We start from the raw sequence: 16,855 nt of genomic DNA, 5'->3' as shown, positions 1-16,855 counted from the left end.
CTTGCCCCCTTGACCCTGTCCCCACACAACTCCGGTCACCCTCCTTCTCCATCCTACGCATCCTGCGCACATCACCCCCATACTCAAAAAACCTTCCCTGGACCCCACCGACCTGAACAACCTTAGACCCATCTCCCTGTTGCCATTTACTTCCAAGCTCCTTGAGAGCTTAGTGTACAATCGCCTAAGCTCCCACCTCACTGACAACAACCTCCTCGATCCACTACAATCTGGCTTCTGTCCGCCACACTCCACCGAAACCGCCCTACTCAAAATCACTAATGACCTGCTAACCGCCAAAGCTAATGGCCACTACTCAGTCCTCCTACTCCTCGACCTCTCAGCGGCCTTCGATACAGTTGACCACCCCCTCCTCCTCAATAAACTACACTCCCTTGGCATCAAAGACTCCGCTCTCTCCTGGTTCTCCTCCTATCTATCCCAACACTCCTTCAGCGTTACCTATAATGCTACCACCTCCCCCTCTCTCCCCCTCTCTGTTGGGGTCCCCCAAGGCTCTGTCCTCGGGCCCCTTCTCTTCTCCATCTACACCTCCTCCCTCAGCAAACTGATACACTCCCACGGCTTCAACTATCACCTCTATGCCGATGACACGCAAAATTACCTCTCCACCCCTCAACTCACCTCTTCAGTCTCCGCCCGTATCACCCACCTGCTGAATGACATATCAGACTGGATGTTGCTCCATTTCCTCAAATTGAACCTTTCCAAAACCAAGCTCCCGATTTTCCCCCCAGCCTGTGCCCCCCCCCCACCCTCTCCATCACAACCAACAACGCCACCTTCAGTCCCACCCCACAAGCCAAAGTCCTAGGTGTCACTCTAGACTCAAACCTGTCCTTCCAACCCCATGTCCAATCGTTGGCAAACTCATGCAGGCTCCACCTCCGCAACATCTCCAAAATACGCTCGTTCCTAACCCCAGACACTACTAAACTACTCGTTCACTCCCTTATTATCTCACGTCTGGACTACTGCAACTCCCTTCTCACCGGCCTACCTCATCGCAGGCTATCCCCGCTTCAGTCTATCCTGAACTCAGCGGCCAGACTCATCCACCTTACCAACCGCTTCGCTTATGCCACCCCCCTCTGTCATTCCCTCCACTGGCTCCCGATTGCCCAACGCATTAAATTCAAACTACTAACATAGACATACAAAGCCATTCATAATGCTGCCTCAAACTACCTCACCGACCTGATACCCAAGTACCACCCTACCCGTAATCTTCGCTCCTCACAAGACCTCCTACTTTCTAGCTCCCTGGTCTCCACCTCCCAAGCCCGACTGCAGGACTTCTCCAGGACTTCCCCCATCCTCTGGAACTCACTACCCCAATCCATCAGACTGTCACCTACCCTCCTCACCTTTAGGCGCACCCTGAAAACCCATATCTTCAGGGAAGCCTACCCCGCCCTCACCTAACAGCCGATCTCCTCCACTCCTTCCACCACTCCATCCCCCACAGCCACTTCCTCCTGTACCACTATCCCCTCCCTCCTAGATTGTAAGCTCGAAAGAGCAGGGCCCTTGAATCCCTCGTGTTCTGTTTTGTTACTGTATTGTCTCATGTACTGTTCCCCACTATAATGTACAGCGCTGAGCAAACCTTTTAGCGCTATATAAATACTTTATAATAATAATAATAATAAACTCACTCAGCTTCAATTGCAGTACCTCTCCTAGCATTTAGTCACAGTGCCCTGCTGCAAGACCCACCTCTGGCCTATGGATGGGAAGGAAATGTCCCCTGGCTTCTGGCTGGGTAATCTGACCCCTTAATGAGACTTCCTGTCTCCCACACTGGGAGCTGTCTCCAAACTGGGAGCTCTGAGCTATTCTCAGATCTGAATATATAATGACACTGCCCACTCATGTAGTCAGACACGTTGCAGATGTCTAGCCAAACCCATACACAGGATTGAATCCTGTGCCACATTTTCCTATTTTATCACAGTGAAAGAGTCTCCTCCTGTCCCAAAAGTCAATCAGGAAATTATTGTAACAGGTATTACTGAATACAAGTCAGCACTGGTCCCATGCAGCTATCCAGTTTATAAAGTTTGCTTGGGGCCAATAATAACAGAACATGTTCTTGCTCATGCCAGCCTGCACTTGGGCATGGAGGCCAGTGCAAAAGTGGCAACTTCCATGCTGGTATGACCTTCAAGCAAACGGTATTACTAGAAAAAATATATAATATATATATTCTAACATAAACATAAAAAAGAGAGTTTGTAGGGTAAATGTGGCATCATCCAAGCCATGAACTGGAGGAAAAGGTCTGATTTCATCAGCTGGTCTGGAAGCAGCTGATGTGCCAAACAGCTTTGCTAAGCTTGTATTCAGGTACTGGGTGTAGTGATGGTTTGGGGGTATTTGCTCCAGCAACTGGGCTAAAGGAAACGTAATGCGGGAAGGTTGTTACTGGAGATGATGGGAGCATTGACAAGTGCAGCTTTGAGTTTCAAGGCTTTACTTTGGGTAAGGGCAGGAAAACTATGGTGTAAGTACTGTATTCTTCATTTTTTCTACTGCCTCCCCTTCCCCTCTTACCTATGGAGATAGAGTCACAGGTAAAGACCAAAGAGGACTAAAGAAGAATTGAAAGAAGTCTCCCGCAAAATGTGGTGGCCCAACAAAATCAAATTGGGTACTCTTAGAGATCCTTGTCCAGCTGCCAATATATTTCACCCCCATGGAAAAATGCAGGTAAAACAGTAGTTTTCTGTGTGTCGCGTTCAGACGCTGTGACCAAGAATGTTCCTTTAAATCATGCTGGTTCTGAATTACAATCTATGGCTTTCAGGCATCTCACAAATCTTCTATATGAAATATTACATATTTTCCATGTCACCCTTGCGGATTCACTGCTAAATTCAGGTTTTGCAAATTTTAAACAGGCTTTAATGAACCACGACTCAAGCTCAGGCATATTCACCCATCCTTAGTATTGACCAGGGTATGTGAGTTTCAGTCTTTCCCCTGTGTGTTATTAATAGATTGTTGAATACCCTTGCCCTGCTGGAGGGTACTGCCAACAAGACTGAATGGTACATGAAAGCACATATGCATCCTCTTGGATTTGTCCTCTGAGGCAGGAAGTGGAAAGATGTTCTCCCCTTTTTTTATTTCACCTAAATAAAGTAAATAAATATTTCCTTAATGGGAAGACACAGAACATTTAAAGGTTGGCAAAGATTCTAACTCTTCCATGTGTGATCCAAAATGAAAAAAAAGTTTTGGCTGCAGTAAAAATAATGAAAACCAATAAAAGGTAAAATCAAAAAGCTATGTTTTTCTACAATACTCACTTTTAATTTGTACTGTACCCCCCACCCCCTTTCCCCCATCCCCAGGCTGTTATGTACCCGTTCACAGCCTGTGACTGGACAGTGAAAGAGGAGCAGCACAGTGATGACCTAATCTCTGAGCACTCTGTTTTTTTCCTCTGTCAGCATGCTCTGTGTAGACCTATGCACTGCATGTTTCTCTTACACTGAGCTCTGCTATACAGGAACTGCAAAAGACTGATACCAGGTTGAAGGTTTAGAAATGGTGCACCTGAGGGACACATTGACTTTTGTGGTGTGCCAGTGATATCATCTAATGGAATCAAGGCAGTGGGATACGCTGTATAAAGAATCTGAATTAGATTGTGGAGGAAATTGGAGGTTGGAGAGAAAAAGGAAATCATACCTACCCGGGTTATAAGGGAAAAGCGCTATTTGACCAAAATACATATAGGTCAAATAGAGGAGGTGAGAGTATATATGTGTGTTGGTGGAGGAGGAATGTACATGGGTGATTTTCAAAACGGCAGGAATGTGCACGAATAGTTATGAGAATATATTGACATTTTAAACTTTGCACAATTCATAAGGATTTGAACAGTCATTTGGAAGTGAAATATTGCAAGATGACTAAATTGTGTATGTGATATTTGCACATTGGTTGTAAAATGCACTTTATAAGGAGGATTTGCACAAATGATATGCACTATATAGGTTTTTAGCACAGTCCATAGCACATGAGTACTGTCTTCCTGTTCTTCTCACTGCTGAGGGTCCCCAGTGCCGTAACCTTGGATTTGGGACTGACTATGACTTCCTGAAGAACCATGGCCATCCCCCCACTGTGCATGCTTAGTAATGAGGGGTGCATTAAATGTCTCTCTCGCCCCCCATGCCCTGTCATTTTGGATACACGTGCAAATAAAACACTTTCTATTCTCGCATGGCTCAAATACTGACTGACCTAGGCCACTCACGCCTTTGAAGGCTCTTTGCAACAGAAAACAACCACAGAGGCACGTGATCTCTACTCTTTATTATTTACTCTTTAGCATCTTGACTGCACACCAGAGCAAATCCAGCATTGGGAAAAAGATCTAGGTGTTTCTCTCACATCGGAAGATTGGGAGTCAGTCTGTACTTTCATGAATGTGGCTTTGCAAGAAGGTGGTTATAAGATCTATGCACGCTGGTATCCTCTCTCCTCCACAAATATTTCCCCAATGTATCCAACCTTTGCTGGCTAGAAGAAGGGACATTGCTTCACGTGTGGTGGTCATGTTCCAGGTTGAGACCCTTTTGGGAAATGGCACACCGGGCTATAACTACTGTTACGGGGACAGCTTTGGAATTTTCTCCAGCGTAATACCTTCTACGCCACACACCTATTCCCAAGGTATTATATAGCAAATCCTTGGCAATTTACATGATCACAGCAGCAAGACACTGCAACCCATGCCACTGGCATTCTACAAAACTGCCAACAATAGAGGAATGGTTCCAGAGAATTGATAACACAGAAGAGATAGAGGAACTCATAGCAATCTTGAGAGAAAGACTCTCTACATTTTCTTCCACCTGGTATGGCTGTATTCATTTTAGGACAACTTCTGTCTATCATGACTTATGTCTACAAAAGTAAAGCATACTCTGTAATCATGAACCCACGGCCCCTATACTGCCTATACTCTTTAAGGATCACCCTCGGACATAGGCAACCCTGTTGGACTGATGTGCAACCTGTTTGCAGGGGATAGGAGAATGAACAAACTTGTACTCCCTAACTATCAATGCCTCACCTATTCCCAACCCTTACCTTCTGCTCCTACACTGCCATTCCCCCTCCTTCTCTTTTTACTACCCCCTCCATCCTCCCAGCCCTATTCTTCTCTTGTCCCTTCTCCTGTAATACCCCCTGCCAGCGACTCAAAGTTGCATCTCTATTTTGACTACTGTACAGGCAAGTTTCTGATGAGATGGATGTCACTTCTTGTTTGTATTGGGTTACAATATTGGTCACCTCTCATGTCTAATATTTGTCTACTTGAATTCTTGTTTTTCTTTGAGGTTACATGCTACCATGTTCTCCCTTGTCCATATACTGGCATAATATGTATCTTTATGTCTTACAGATTCTGTTTATGGCCTTGCATGGTCATACTCTCTGTTGTGTTAATAAACTTCTTATGGGAAAAAAAAAACAACACGGGTGCAAGATCCTGCAGCCTCTTGTGATGTTTGATGTGTTCCAAGAGAGTGCAGGTGTCGACTAGTGTTAATTTTGACATCAAAATTGATTTAGTTTTAGTTAGTCTGTTGACTAAAATGCCATTTTAGTTTTAGTGGTATTTTAGTAATTGGAATTGTTCTAGTTTTAAGTGTATTTTAGTCGACTAAAATCCCCAGTACATTTTAGTTGACTAAAATCTCCAGTATTATAAACAAACAAAAATATTGCTTTTTAGCAAACAGAAGTGCAACTTTAAAAGATAAAATAAAAGCTGTAAACTCTACTGACTGTAATGCCATTGCACATATTACCTGAATATAAAAATGTAACAGTTCTCTGTTAACCATTAGCCGCCTGGCCTATAGCCGTTTGGCAGCCGCAAAAATGCTTTAGCTTTCCGGGGTGTACGCCATTTGGCATCCTCCCGCACATGCGCAGTTTGTGCGGTTGCAGAGCTCGCTTGCAAAACTCGCCATGCCTCTTATGAAGTACGTTGGACTGTCTACTCTGCAAAAAGGGGTCATTTGGGGATATCTGTACTATTCTGACATTCTTGGACCTCAAGAAATTAGATTGGCTGTCAGTACTTCAGGATTGATCAATATTCAGATCTATACCATAGTTTGTGAACTCTATAACTTTCCTACAAACTAAAAAATACATCCTAATTTGGGTTATTTTCACCAAAGACATGCAGCAGAATACATCTCGGCCTAAATTTATGAAGAACAATTATTTATTTGTAAACTTTTATAACAGAAACAAAGAAAAACGTGTTTTTTTTCAAAATTTTTGGTCTTTTTTTGTTAATTTAGCAAAAAATAAAAACCCCAGCGGTGATTAAATACCACCAAAAGACAGCTCTAGTTGTGTAAAGAAAATTTTAGTTTGGGTACAATGTTGTATGACCGCGCAATTGTCATTCAAAGTGTGAGAGCGCTAAAACGTGAAAAATGGCCTGGGCAGGAAGGTGTAAAATTGCCCGGTATTGAAATGGTTAATAATGAAACAAGTGTCAAGTAACATCTTTATAAAAAAAAAAACAAGTTCCATAAACAAACAAGAATATTGCTTTCTGACCACTGTTAATTTCAACATCAAATTTTAATTCAGTTTTAGTCATAGTTTTTTTTACTAAAATGCCGTTTTACTCATCTGAATTGAAACTGAATCTTATTTTCATTTAGTTTTTGTCACTAAAAACATGAAGCTGACGAAAACTATGATGAAAATATTTTCATCAGCGAAAATAACACTGGTGGGGATTAGTAATGCCATCCTTGCCTAGGCAATCATGTCGGAAGTGAGAGAGAGAGAGTACCAACAAAAAATGTTCGCAGAAAGTTTAGGAAGAACCAACTGAGAGCTTTGTTTCAACTGTTTATCTCCTTTTGGCACATTCTATACTGTCAGTATGATCTGCTATTGTTTCTGGTAGCCACAGGTCTGTATTTGTTCACAGAGCAGTACTTGTCGGATGCCCCAAGATATATATGTCTGCTAGCTGATAGCTCTCTTTACCTGTGAAAAATAAGTGGAGACAAGTCTTTAAATAACCATAAGCTATAGGCAGCAAGGTTTGTGTTGCCCTCCCACCTTCAGGTAGAGAGGTGTGAACAAAAGGTGCCACAATAGTAACTAAGAAGTGCCACAGAAGAAGTGAATAAATATTCAGTATATATAAAGCTAAAAATATATTAAAGCCCAACTCTAATCAAAAACGTTATATTTTAATTGGGATAGAATGTGAAAGGGCTGGAGGCTCTATTAGGTTTGAGTTGCCATTTCTGTTTGTATTGGGGAGTGCTCTCTTCTCTTTCTGTAAGGACAGTAAGTGATTGGAAATCTCTCCAAAGAAGTCACAGACAAAAACAGTAACACATGTTCAGCAGAGTGGGGAAGAGTTAGAACTTCTATCAGTGTTTTACTATTATCTATGACTTTCTGTCAAAGTGATAACTACAGCCCTCATTTTTTTGTATGGGTGTTACAGAGAGAGGAAATATGAAAAAAATCTCCCCAACGAGGTCACAGACAGGAATCTTTCCAACACTAAAAAAATAAATGTGTGAATTTAGTCAAAGCAGCAGGTTTGCTTTAATTTCCCCTTCCTAGTAGCCTCACCTTTTCTTCATTCTTCACTTTCAACTGCAAGGGCAAGAACATGCTCATTACTTCCAAGTATACAGAAGCAGATGACTGCTGCACTGTCGCATGATGAAGAGTCACATGATGAAGAGAAAGACCTCAGCACTATGTAAGCTCCAACGGAAGAAACTCCAGATATACTAAAGGCTGTCTTTCTTTGCTCCTGATGGGAGGCAAGAGAGATGGCAAAGGAAGGGTAAGTATGTGCAGATTGGGAGGAGGGCATAAAGTGAACCTGTTGCTTTGTCCTGCATGAGCAAAGTTCACTTTAAATTAATCTCTTACAGGTTCATCCTTCTGTTTATTAAAGATGCTGTGCACTTTGCAGACCATGTCCTTCATTGGGCTTTGATGTTTCGGGCACTGTCTGAAAAACTTCCTTAGTTTATTTACCTAATTTTTAAAGCTCCACAATAAAGAGAGAGGGGCAGAATTTTGAAAGCATCTGTTTACCAATTTCCTGCTGGTAACAGTAGCTCTACAGCAATAACTAAATCACTTTCATACTCTTTCTCTGTGAAGCCATTAAGCCTAGAAACATGCTGTTTTTGGCAATACGGAAATCAAAGTGGCAACACAGCAGACACTATCTATGTTAAAGGAGAAAAATCCACAGGCTGCTTCAAATATCAACAAGGAACCCTGAAATTTTCCATCAATTTCTTTTCATGGCCTCTGACATTTTCAACTTAAAACTATATTGCTTAACATCAAGGCACTTTGCGATAGCTTCAGTTGGCAAAGGTAATTTTTGAGTGAGAATCTGTTGAAAAAAAAAAGGTAATTCTCTTTTTTTCAGAGCATTTCACTAGAAAAAAGGTAATTTACAGAACTACTTGCTATATTTTTTTGCTTTTATTTTGTATCATTCTTAGTAGCCTTAATGTCATTCATAGACACACTATGTCGATATAGCCACAGTAGCTAAGCCGCTTGTGCAAAGCAAGTATACACAAACTCTAGCTCCAGGCCAATGTTAATCCAGAACTGTGAAGTTCAAAAAATACCATTTCACTTAGAAGTTTTGACAGTTTTGCATCAATTGTCATACAAGACTGGAGGGAGGGGGACATTGTAGCTATATAGAATGCTAATGTTCCAGAGCTTGAAATTGTCTTTTTTACTTTTACAACTGAGCTCATCTAAATACCATGGGATTAAACCCCTCCCAAAGCTTGATCAGTGTTAGGGGCATAGTTATTCATCTGTCTGGCACTGAGCCCCTACACACAAACACCTGAGGAGATAGGCAAAGGAAGAGTTGCAAATTCTGTGACACAGGAATGAATCCTGGAGTATGAGGAGACCCAAAGGAGTATGCAGTAACAGGAAAAGTGGGCTGAAACAGAAAGAGGCATCATTGTTGCTAGACAGCGGCTTGGTACTGCCTGTATCACTTTCTCTACCTCAATTGGCCAGTGTGGCTGTGACTCCATATTTGAACAGCTGAGGCCTGTTGCTTTGGGCTTGTAATAGTGTTAGTTACCTGGATATAGGACCTTATGCCTCACTTTGCCCTGCCTTATTTTTTGAATGCCTCTGCTACTGACCCTTGCTTGGATAATGGCTTCTGATCACCACCTGTTCTGGCCGTATGTCTGGATATATATTATGCTTCTGATTGACTCCTGACCTGACCCTTGTTTTGCTATGGATTAAACTACTGATTGATACCTGCCCTAACCTTGTTTGGAAAACTGGATCATTATTACCTGCTATCTTCCCTAAACTCTGCAAGCTTGGCTTCTAGCCAGTCATTATCCCCAGTCATTCCTGCATAATATTCTTTAATTTAACTACTCCTAAACTACTACTCAAGCACTCAAGCCATCTGCCACAATACGTGAACTCTCTCTCTCTGGGGTTGCTGGGGAACATCTCAGTTCTGAGAATATAACACTGTGTCTTAAATTCTGTGGATATCTAAGTACCGGTAGGCTCACTAGCATTACGGGATAATTGTCAATAATATAGGTGAAGTCATTCTGATGCCTCGCAATTTTTGAAGAACAGGATGTGAACCACTAAATCCTTGCACCGCAGTACCTTTGCCTTAGCTAAGAGGCTGCTCACAATCAACAAACCTACAGTCTTTTGCCAGATGTCATTCTCACCTTTCCCAGGCATCAGTCAGGGACCTCCCTAATCTGCCCTGATGTTCAAAGGCTAATGTAGTCTCCAGGCAGCAGAACCCTTCCCAATTAGCTTTCCCACACATATTCACTCACTGCTGCAGAACATAAAATGGTGATCTTTAACAAACTATAGACCTTCAGAGTACAGGTTGTATAACATGGCTTGTCTTTGGTTTTGCATCTTTTGTACCTTTTGTTGCCTGCCTAGCCTAACAGTTTGCAAGTATCCTGATCAAGATTCTGATTGGACTTGGTGGATGTAACTATTTATTAACCTAATAATACTATCAATAGTATATTTCAAGGTTTTGTAAAATGTTACATGTTTTTTATTTAGGTTGCAACAGCAACATGTTACTATGCAACTGCTGATCCCTCCCCCTAAGCCCCCCCCGCATGATAGTGGATGGTAGATCTGATCCCTGCACCAGATGTCACATTTTAAAAATAGCACGATGGTGTGTGGTTCCATCTACACAGCCACATCATTAATTCACAGAGATCTGTGAATGAACTACAAGTTCTATCTGCCACCATGGTAGAGGATGCTGATGAGTACTCTCATAGTTCATTGACTCTTCATATGGGCAGACAGTTAATGAAGTACACAAAGAGTCAATGGACTATGAGCTGTACTGAGAGTCTGCAGGAGCCTGACATTGCACCACGATCCGCTGATTGTGATTGCAATGCTTTGCAGGCTACAGTGTAAAAAAAAACAGTAAATGCATATTACTTTATCTGTAACATTATGTGCAGTTATTATTATTTTTTGAAGGCAAACTTAGCCTTTAAATACTTTAGATTGTGATCCACCCAGTATCAAGCAAATACAGACGTGACTGGATATCTATGGGCAGTCTGCAACCTCTGCAAACATCCACTGACTGACTGACTAACTGACCGACTGGCATATTTTGACAAACAATCACTACTGCTGTCGTATGACAAGCAATAAACACAGTTTAGGATATCTGATTCTCTACAAACAGAACAAATCTTTTTCAATATGTTCAGGGCAATCCTTTCTTAACAGTATGTATGAAGGAAAAAAGATCCTTTAGACTGCTTTCCCAACATCATCTGATGTCTATAACCAACGTAATATTGCTTTTTCCAAGGCTCTTTAAATTTATATGAAATCATAGTGGATTCTTAATAGTTGCTCCAGATAAATGCTGTCTATGTTATTTTAGCCATTAGTTTCCAAAGACAAACTAACCAGACTCAGAATTAGGGTTATTACATTTTATTTGGGCAAGTGACAGATCAAGAAGTACAAAGGATCTAACCTTTCATCTTTCTTCAAGCTCTAATTTATCCAAAGCAAATCATACAATCCATGTGTAATGGTTTCAAATGAAGCTCCTACAACTTATATAGCAAGCTTTTCTGTTCCCTTTGATTTTATTTTTATTGAGGCAAACAGTTTTTTTTAAAAGAAGTCATATTATGTTAAATATATATAATATACCACAGACAATTTAAAGGAATTATAAAGAGGTAAATCATATGTCAGCCAAATCAGAGCTATTTATGAACGCAGTTCGGTTTTCAATGTTAAACTTTTTTCATTGTATAAGAGTTTGTCTGCTAGGAAGTAGTTACTCACAAATCTCTAAATATTTTTATACTAGTTGGGTTCTCGTGTAACTAAGCACACTTTGAAAATGCCACTACCAGCCTCCTTAATGACAGTATTCAGTTCCACTATTGCAAAAATATGGCTTACAGAACCAGCCATGAAAGTGCAGACCTTTTTATTCTGCAAAATGCTTTTTTCAGTAACAATGGTGACCATGTAATGCACAGGTGAATCAGAAATTCACAGCTTTCAGACAATGTAAGTACTCCTTCTCAATAACAATCCACACTACTCTTTTGACTAACTGAACACAAAATGAGTACTGGGGATGCTTCTCTGGCAAATTACAGTCCTACGATCTGTTGGTCCATCACCTGGATATTGATAACCTAGTAAATTGTTTGTAGACAAAAAAAAAGTACCCATCTAATGCTCCTATAACGGATATAAGCCAACACGACATGTAATAAATTGGTCCAGATCATGTAAAACAACTTGTAAGGCCACAATATACTACAAAAAAATAGCAACTGATCATACAAAGGACACAGGCTCACTATGGCCAAAAATAAATTAGTAATGTAAAATGGCTTCAGCTCTGCTTTCCACCCACAGGAGAGGCCCCTGAATAAGCCCACTAGGGAGTGAAACATGTATGAGGGACCTCTCCTGGGAGTGGAGAGCAGAGATGAAACCATCTCACATTACTGGTTTAGTTTTGGTCACAGTGAGTCGGCGTTCTGTGTGTGATTGGTTGCCATTTCTCTGTACCCATAAATTGTTTGCTACAACTACAGTTTCAAGAAAAAGTATGTGAACCCCTTGGGATTACGTGGAGTTTTGCATGAATTGGGCATAAAATGTGCTCTGAACGTCATCTAAGTCACAACAATAGAAGAACACAGTCTGCTGAACATAATACTACACAAACATTAGATGTTGCCATGGTTTAATTGGACATAACATGTAAACATTCACAGTGCAGGGAGGAAAAAGTATGCGAGGCCCTAGCTTAATGACTTCTCCCAGAGCTAATTGGAGCCAGGAGTGAGCCAACTGTCAGGGATCGCGGCTCCGGAGTCCTGTGTCACGACGCCGTCCCCCGCGCATGCGCACTGGTGGCGGATCGCGCCGGGACACGGGCACTAGGTCCCGGCGAGCCGCGGCTGACAGGGAGCCGCGCATGCGCAGTAGAGAGCCGCGGGCGCGCCTCAGGCGTCCAATGACAGCCGGGGGCGCGTCCTAGCCAGCCAATGACAGTGCAGGGCGCACTATTTAAAGATGCCCTGCACTGTCACCAATTGTCGCAAGGTCTTCCTGTGATCCTGAGTTCCTGCACCCGTTTTGTGACCCTGTTTTTGACCCTGACTACGCTGCCTGCCCCTGTGATTGACCCGGCTTGCCCTGACTATTCTACCCGCTCCTGTGATTGACCCGGCTTGTCCTGACTATTCTGCCCGCTCCTGTGTTTTGACTCGGATTATCCTGACTATTCTACGGACTGATTTACCTGGCTGACCCTGCATGTGACCCGACTACTCCTTGCCCGCCGATTCGGTACCCCGCTTACCCCCACGGGACCACTATCCGTACCACCCTGCTGGGGCCGCCATCCTCTTCATATCTGGCTCTCCCAGTACCTACACACATCCCCGGAGGCCTCCTCAGCCGCTGGTGGGCCCGCTCAGAGGTCGTGACCTGGCCCGGGACTGTTTCAAGTCCATCCCCACCATCAGGGGCCCTGGTGAAGGCACAGCCCGGGCTTAGACCCCACGCTCTGGGTTGGTCTGTCAGTTGGCAGCTGGAAGGCTCCGCCTGGCGGATCATAACACCAACCTTGACTCCAATCAGTGTGATGATTAGAGATGAGCGAATTATTCAAAAATTCGATTCGGCTGATTCGCCGAATTTGAGGAAGAAATTCGATTCGATGCGAATTAATTCGCTACGAATTTAACTTATTAAAAGGGTTTCTAGGCTTCAGAGAGCCTTTAAATTAGTGCAGAACACTGTACCTTTAATTTAAATGCCCTTGGAGAGGAGGAAGGAGAAGGAGAAGGATGAGAAGAAGGAGAAGGATGAGAAGAAGGAGAAGGAGAAGGATGAGAAGAAGGAGAAGGAGAAGGATGAGAAGAAGGAGAAGGAGAAGGATGAGAAGAAGGAGAAGGATGAGAAGAAGTAGAAGGAGAAGGAGAAGGAGAAGGAGAAGGAGAAGGATGAGAAGAAGGAGAAGGATGAGAAGAAGGAGAAGGATGAGAAGAAGGAGAAGGATGAGAAGAAGGAGAAGGATGAGAAGAAGGATGAGAAGAAGGAGAAGGAGAAGGATGAGAAGAAGGAGAAGGAGAAGGATGAGAAGAAGGAGAAGGAAACAAATAGATACAATGTTTCAACCGCTGTATGGAGGGAATGTCACAGAACTGTCAGAAATAGGCTATTTCTGACAGTTCTGTGACATTCCCTCCATACAGCGGTTACAATGTTTCAACCGCTGTATGGAGGGAATGTCACAGAACTGTCAGAAATAGCCTATTTCTGACAGTTCTGTGACATTCCCTCCATACAGCGGTTGAAACATTGTATCTATTTGTTTCCATAAATGGAAACAAATAGACACAATGTTTCAACCGCTGTATGGAGGGAATGTCACAGAACTGTCAGAAATAGCGGAGCTCTGCAGATACACTTAGCGGAGCTCTGCAGATACACTTTTTGCCGGCTTGGAATTCTTCTTATTTTCATCCTACTTCTTCTTCTTCTTCTTCTTCTTCATCCTCATCCTCAGAAGAAGAAGAAGAGGATGAGGATGAAGAGGAAGAAGAAGAAGAAGAAGTAGGATGAAAATAAGAAGAATTCCAAGCCGGCAAAAAGTGTATCTGCAGAGCTCCTCTAAGTGTATCTGCAGAATAGAGGAGCTCTGCAGATACACTTTTTGCCGGCTTGGAATTCTTCTTATTTTCATCCTACTTCTTCTTCTTCTTCTTCATCCTCATCCTCAGAAGAAGAAGAAGAGGATGAGGATGAGGATGAAGAGGAAGAAGAAGAAGAAGTAGGATGAAAATAAGAAGAATTCCAAGCCGGCAAAAAGTGTATCTGCAGAGCTCCTCTATTCTGCAGATACACTTAGAGGAGCTCTGCAGATACACTTTTTGCCGGCTTGGAATTCTTCTTATTTTCATCCTACTTCTTCTTCTTCATCCTCATCCTCAGAAGAAGAAGAAGAGGATGAGGATGAAGAGGAAGAAGAAGAAGAAGTAGGATGAAAATAAGAAGAATTCCAAGCCGGCAAAAAGTGTATCTGCAGAGCTCCTCTATTCTGCAGATACACTTAGAGGAGCTCTGCAGATACACTTTTTGCCGGCTTGGAATTCTTCTTATTTTCATCCTACTTCTTCTTCTTCTTCTTCTTCTTCATCCTCATCCTCATCCTCTTCTTCTTCTTCTGAGGATGAGGATGAGGATGAAGAAGAAGAAGAAGAAGTAGGATGAAAATAAGAATAATTCCAAACCGGCAAAAAGTGTATCTGCAGAGCTCCTCTAAGTGTATCTGCAGAATAGAGGAGCTCTGCAGATACACTTTTTGCCGGCTTGGAATTCTTCTTATTTTCATCCTACTTCTTCTTCTTCTTCTTCTTCATCCTCATCCTCAGAAGAAGAAGAAGAAGAGGATGAGGATGAAGATGAAGAGGAAGAAGAAGAAGAAGTAGGATGAAAATAAGAAGAATTCCAAGCCGGCAAAAAGTGTATCTGCAGAGCTCCTCTATTCTGCAGATACACTTAGAGGAGCTCTGCAGATACACTTTTGCCGGCTTGGAATTCTTCTTATTTTCATCCTACTTCTTCTTCTTCTTCTTCATCCTCATCCTCAGAAGAAGAGGATGAGGATGAAGAGGAAGAAGAAGAAGAAGTACGATGAAAATAAGAAGAATTCCAAGCCGGCAAAAAGTGTATCTGCAGAGCTCCTCTATTCTGCAGATACACTTAGAGGAGCTCTGCAGATACACTTTTTGCCGGCTTGGAATTCTTCTTATTTTCATCCTACTTCTTCTTCTTCTTCTTCATCCTCATCCTCAGAAGAAGAGGATGAGGATGAAGAGGAAGAAGAAGAAGAAGTAGGATGAAAATAAGAAGAATTCCAAGCCGGCAAAAAGTGTATCTGCAGAGCTCCTCTATTCTGCAGATACACTTAGAGGAGCTCTGCAGATACACTTTTTGCCGGCTTGGAATTCTTCTTATTTTCATCCTACTTCTTCTTCTTCTTCTTCATCCTCATCCTCATCCTCTTCTTCTTCTTCTGAGGATGAGGATGAAGAAGAAGAAGAAGAAGAAGAAGAAGTAGGATGAAAATAAGAATAATTCCAAACCGGCAAAAAGTGTATCTGCAGAGTTCCTCTATTTCTGACAGTTCTCTGACTTTCACATTTACAGCGGTTGAAACATTGTATCTGTTTCCGAATAAAAACATCTGTATCCTAAATGGAAACAAATAGATACAATGTTTCAACCGCTGTACATGTGAAGGAACTGTCAGAGAACTGTCAGAAATAGCGGAGCTCTCTGCAGGGACACTTTTGCCGGCTGATCGGGAAAAATCCGATTCGCGCACCCGAAGTAGGCTAATATTCGGATTCGACGCGAATCAAATTTTTCCTGAAATTCGAATCGAATTCCACTTCGCCTGGTTCGATTCGCTCATCTCTAGTAATGATATTGGATGTGTTGCTGACAGCTGTCCTGCCCTTAAAACACACACCTGTTTTGGGTTTACTGGTTTCAAGAAGCACTGTCTGATGTGAACCATGCCTCGCAGAAAAGAGCTCTCAGAAGACCTACGATCAAGAATTGTTGACTTGCATGAAGCTGGAAAGGGTTACAAAAGTATCTCCAAAAGCCTTGATGTTCATGTGTCCATGGTAAGACAGACTGTCTACAAATGGAAAAAGTTTAGCACTGTTGCTACTCTCCCTAGGCGGGGTCGTCCTGTAAAAATGACTGCAAGAGCACAGTGCAGAATGCTGCATGAGGTAAAGAAGAATCCCAGAGTGTCAGCTAAAGACCTACAGAAATCTCTGGCACATGCTAACATTTTTGTTGACACATCTACAATAAGGAAAACATTAAACAAGAATGGAGTACATGGGAGGACACCACGGAGGAAGCCATTGCTGTCCAAAATGAATATTGCAGCACGTTTGAAGTTTGCAAAAGAGCACCTGGATGTTCCACAGCACTACTGGCAGAATACACTGTGGACAGATGAAACCAAGATTGAGTTGTTTGGGAAGAACACACAACACTATGTGTGGAGAAAAAAAAGGCACAGCACACCAACATCAAAACCTCATCCCCACTGTAAAACATGGCGGAGGGAGCATCATGGTTTGGGGCTGCTTTGCTGCCTCAGGGCCTGGAAGGATTATTGTCATTGATGGGAAAATGAATTCCA

This window comes from Staurois parvus, unplaced genomic scaffold, assembly GCF_062004578.1.
Source record: "Staurois parvus isolate SC_StPar_1 unplaced genomic scaffold, SC_StPar_1.0 ptg000066l, whole genome shotgun sequence".
In the NCBI taxonomy this organism is placed as follows: Eukaryota; Metazoa; Chordata; class Amphibia; order Anura; family Ranidae; genus Staurois; species Staurois parvus.
Note: the sequence above shows the minus strand (reverse complement) of the source record.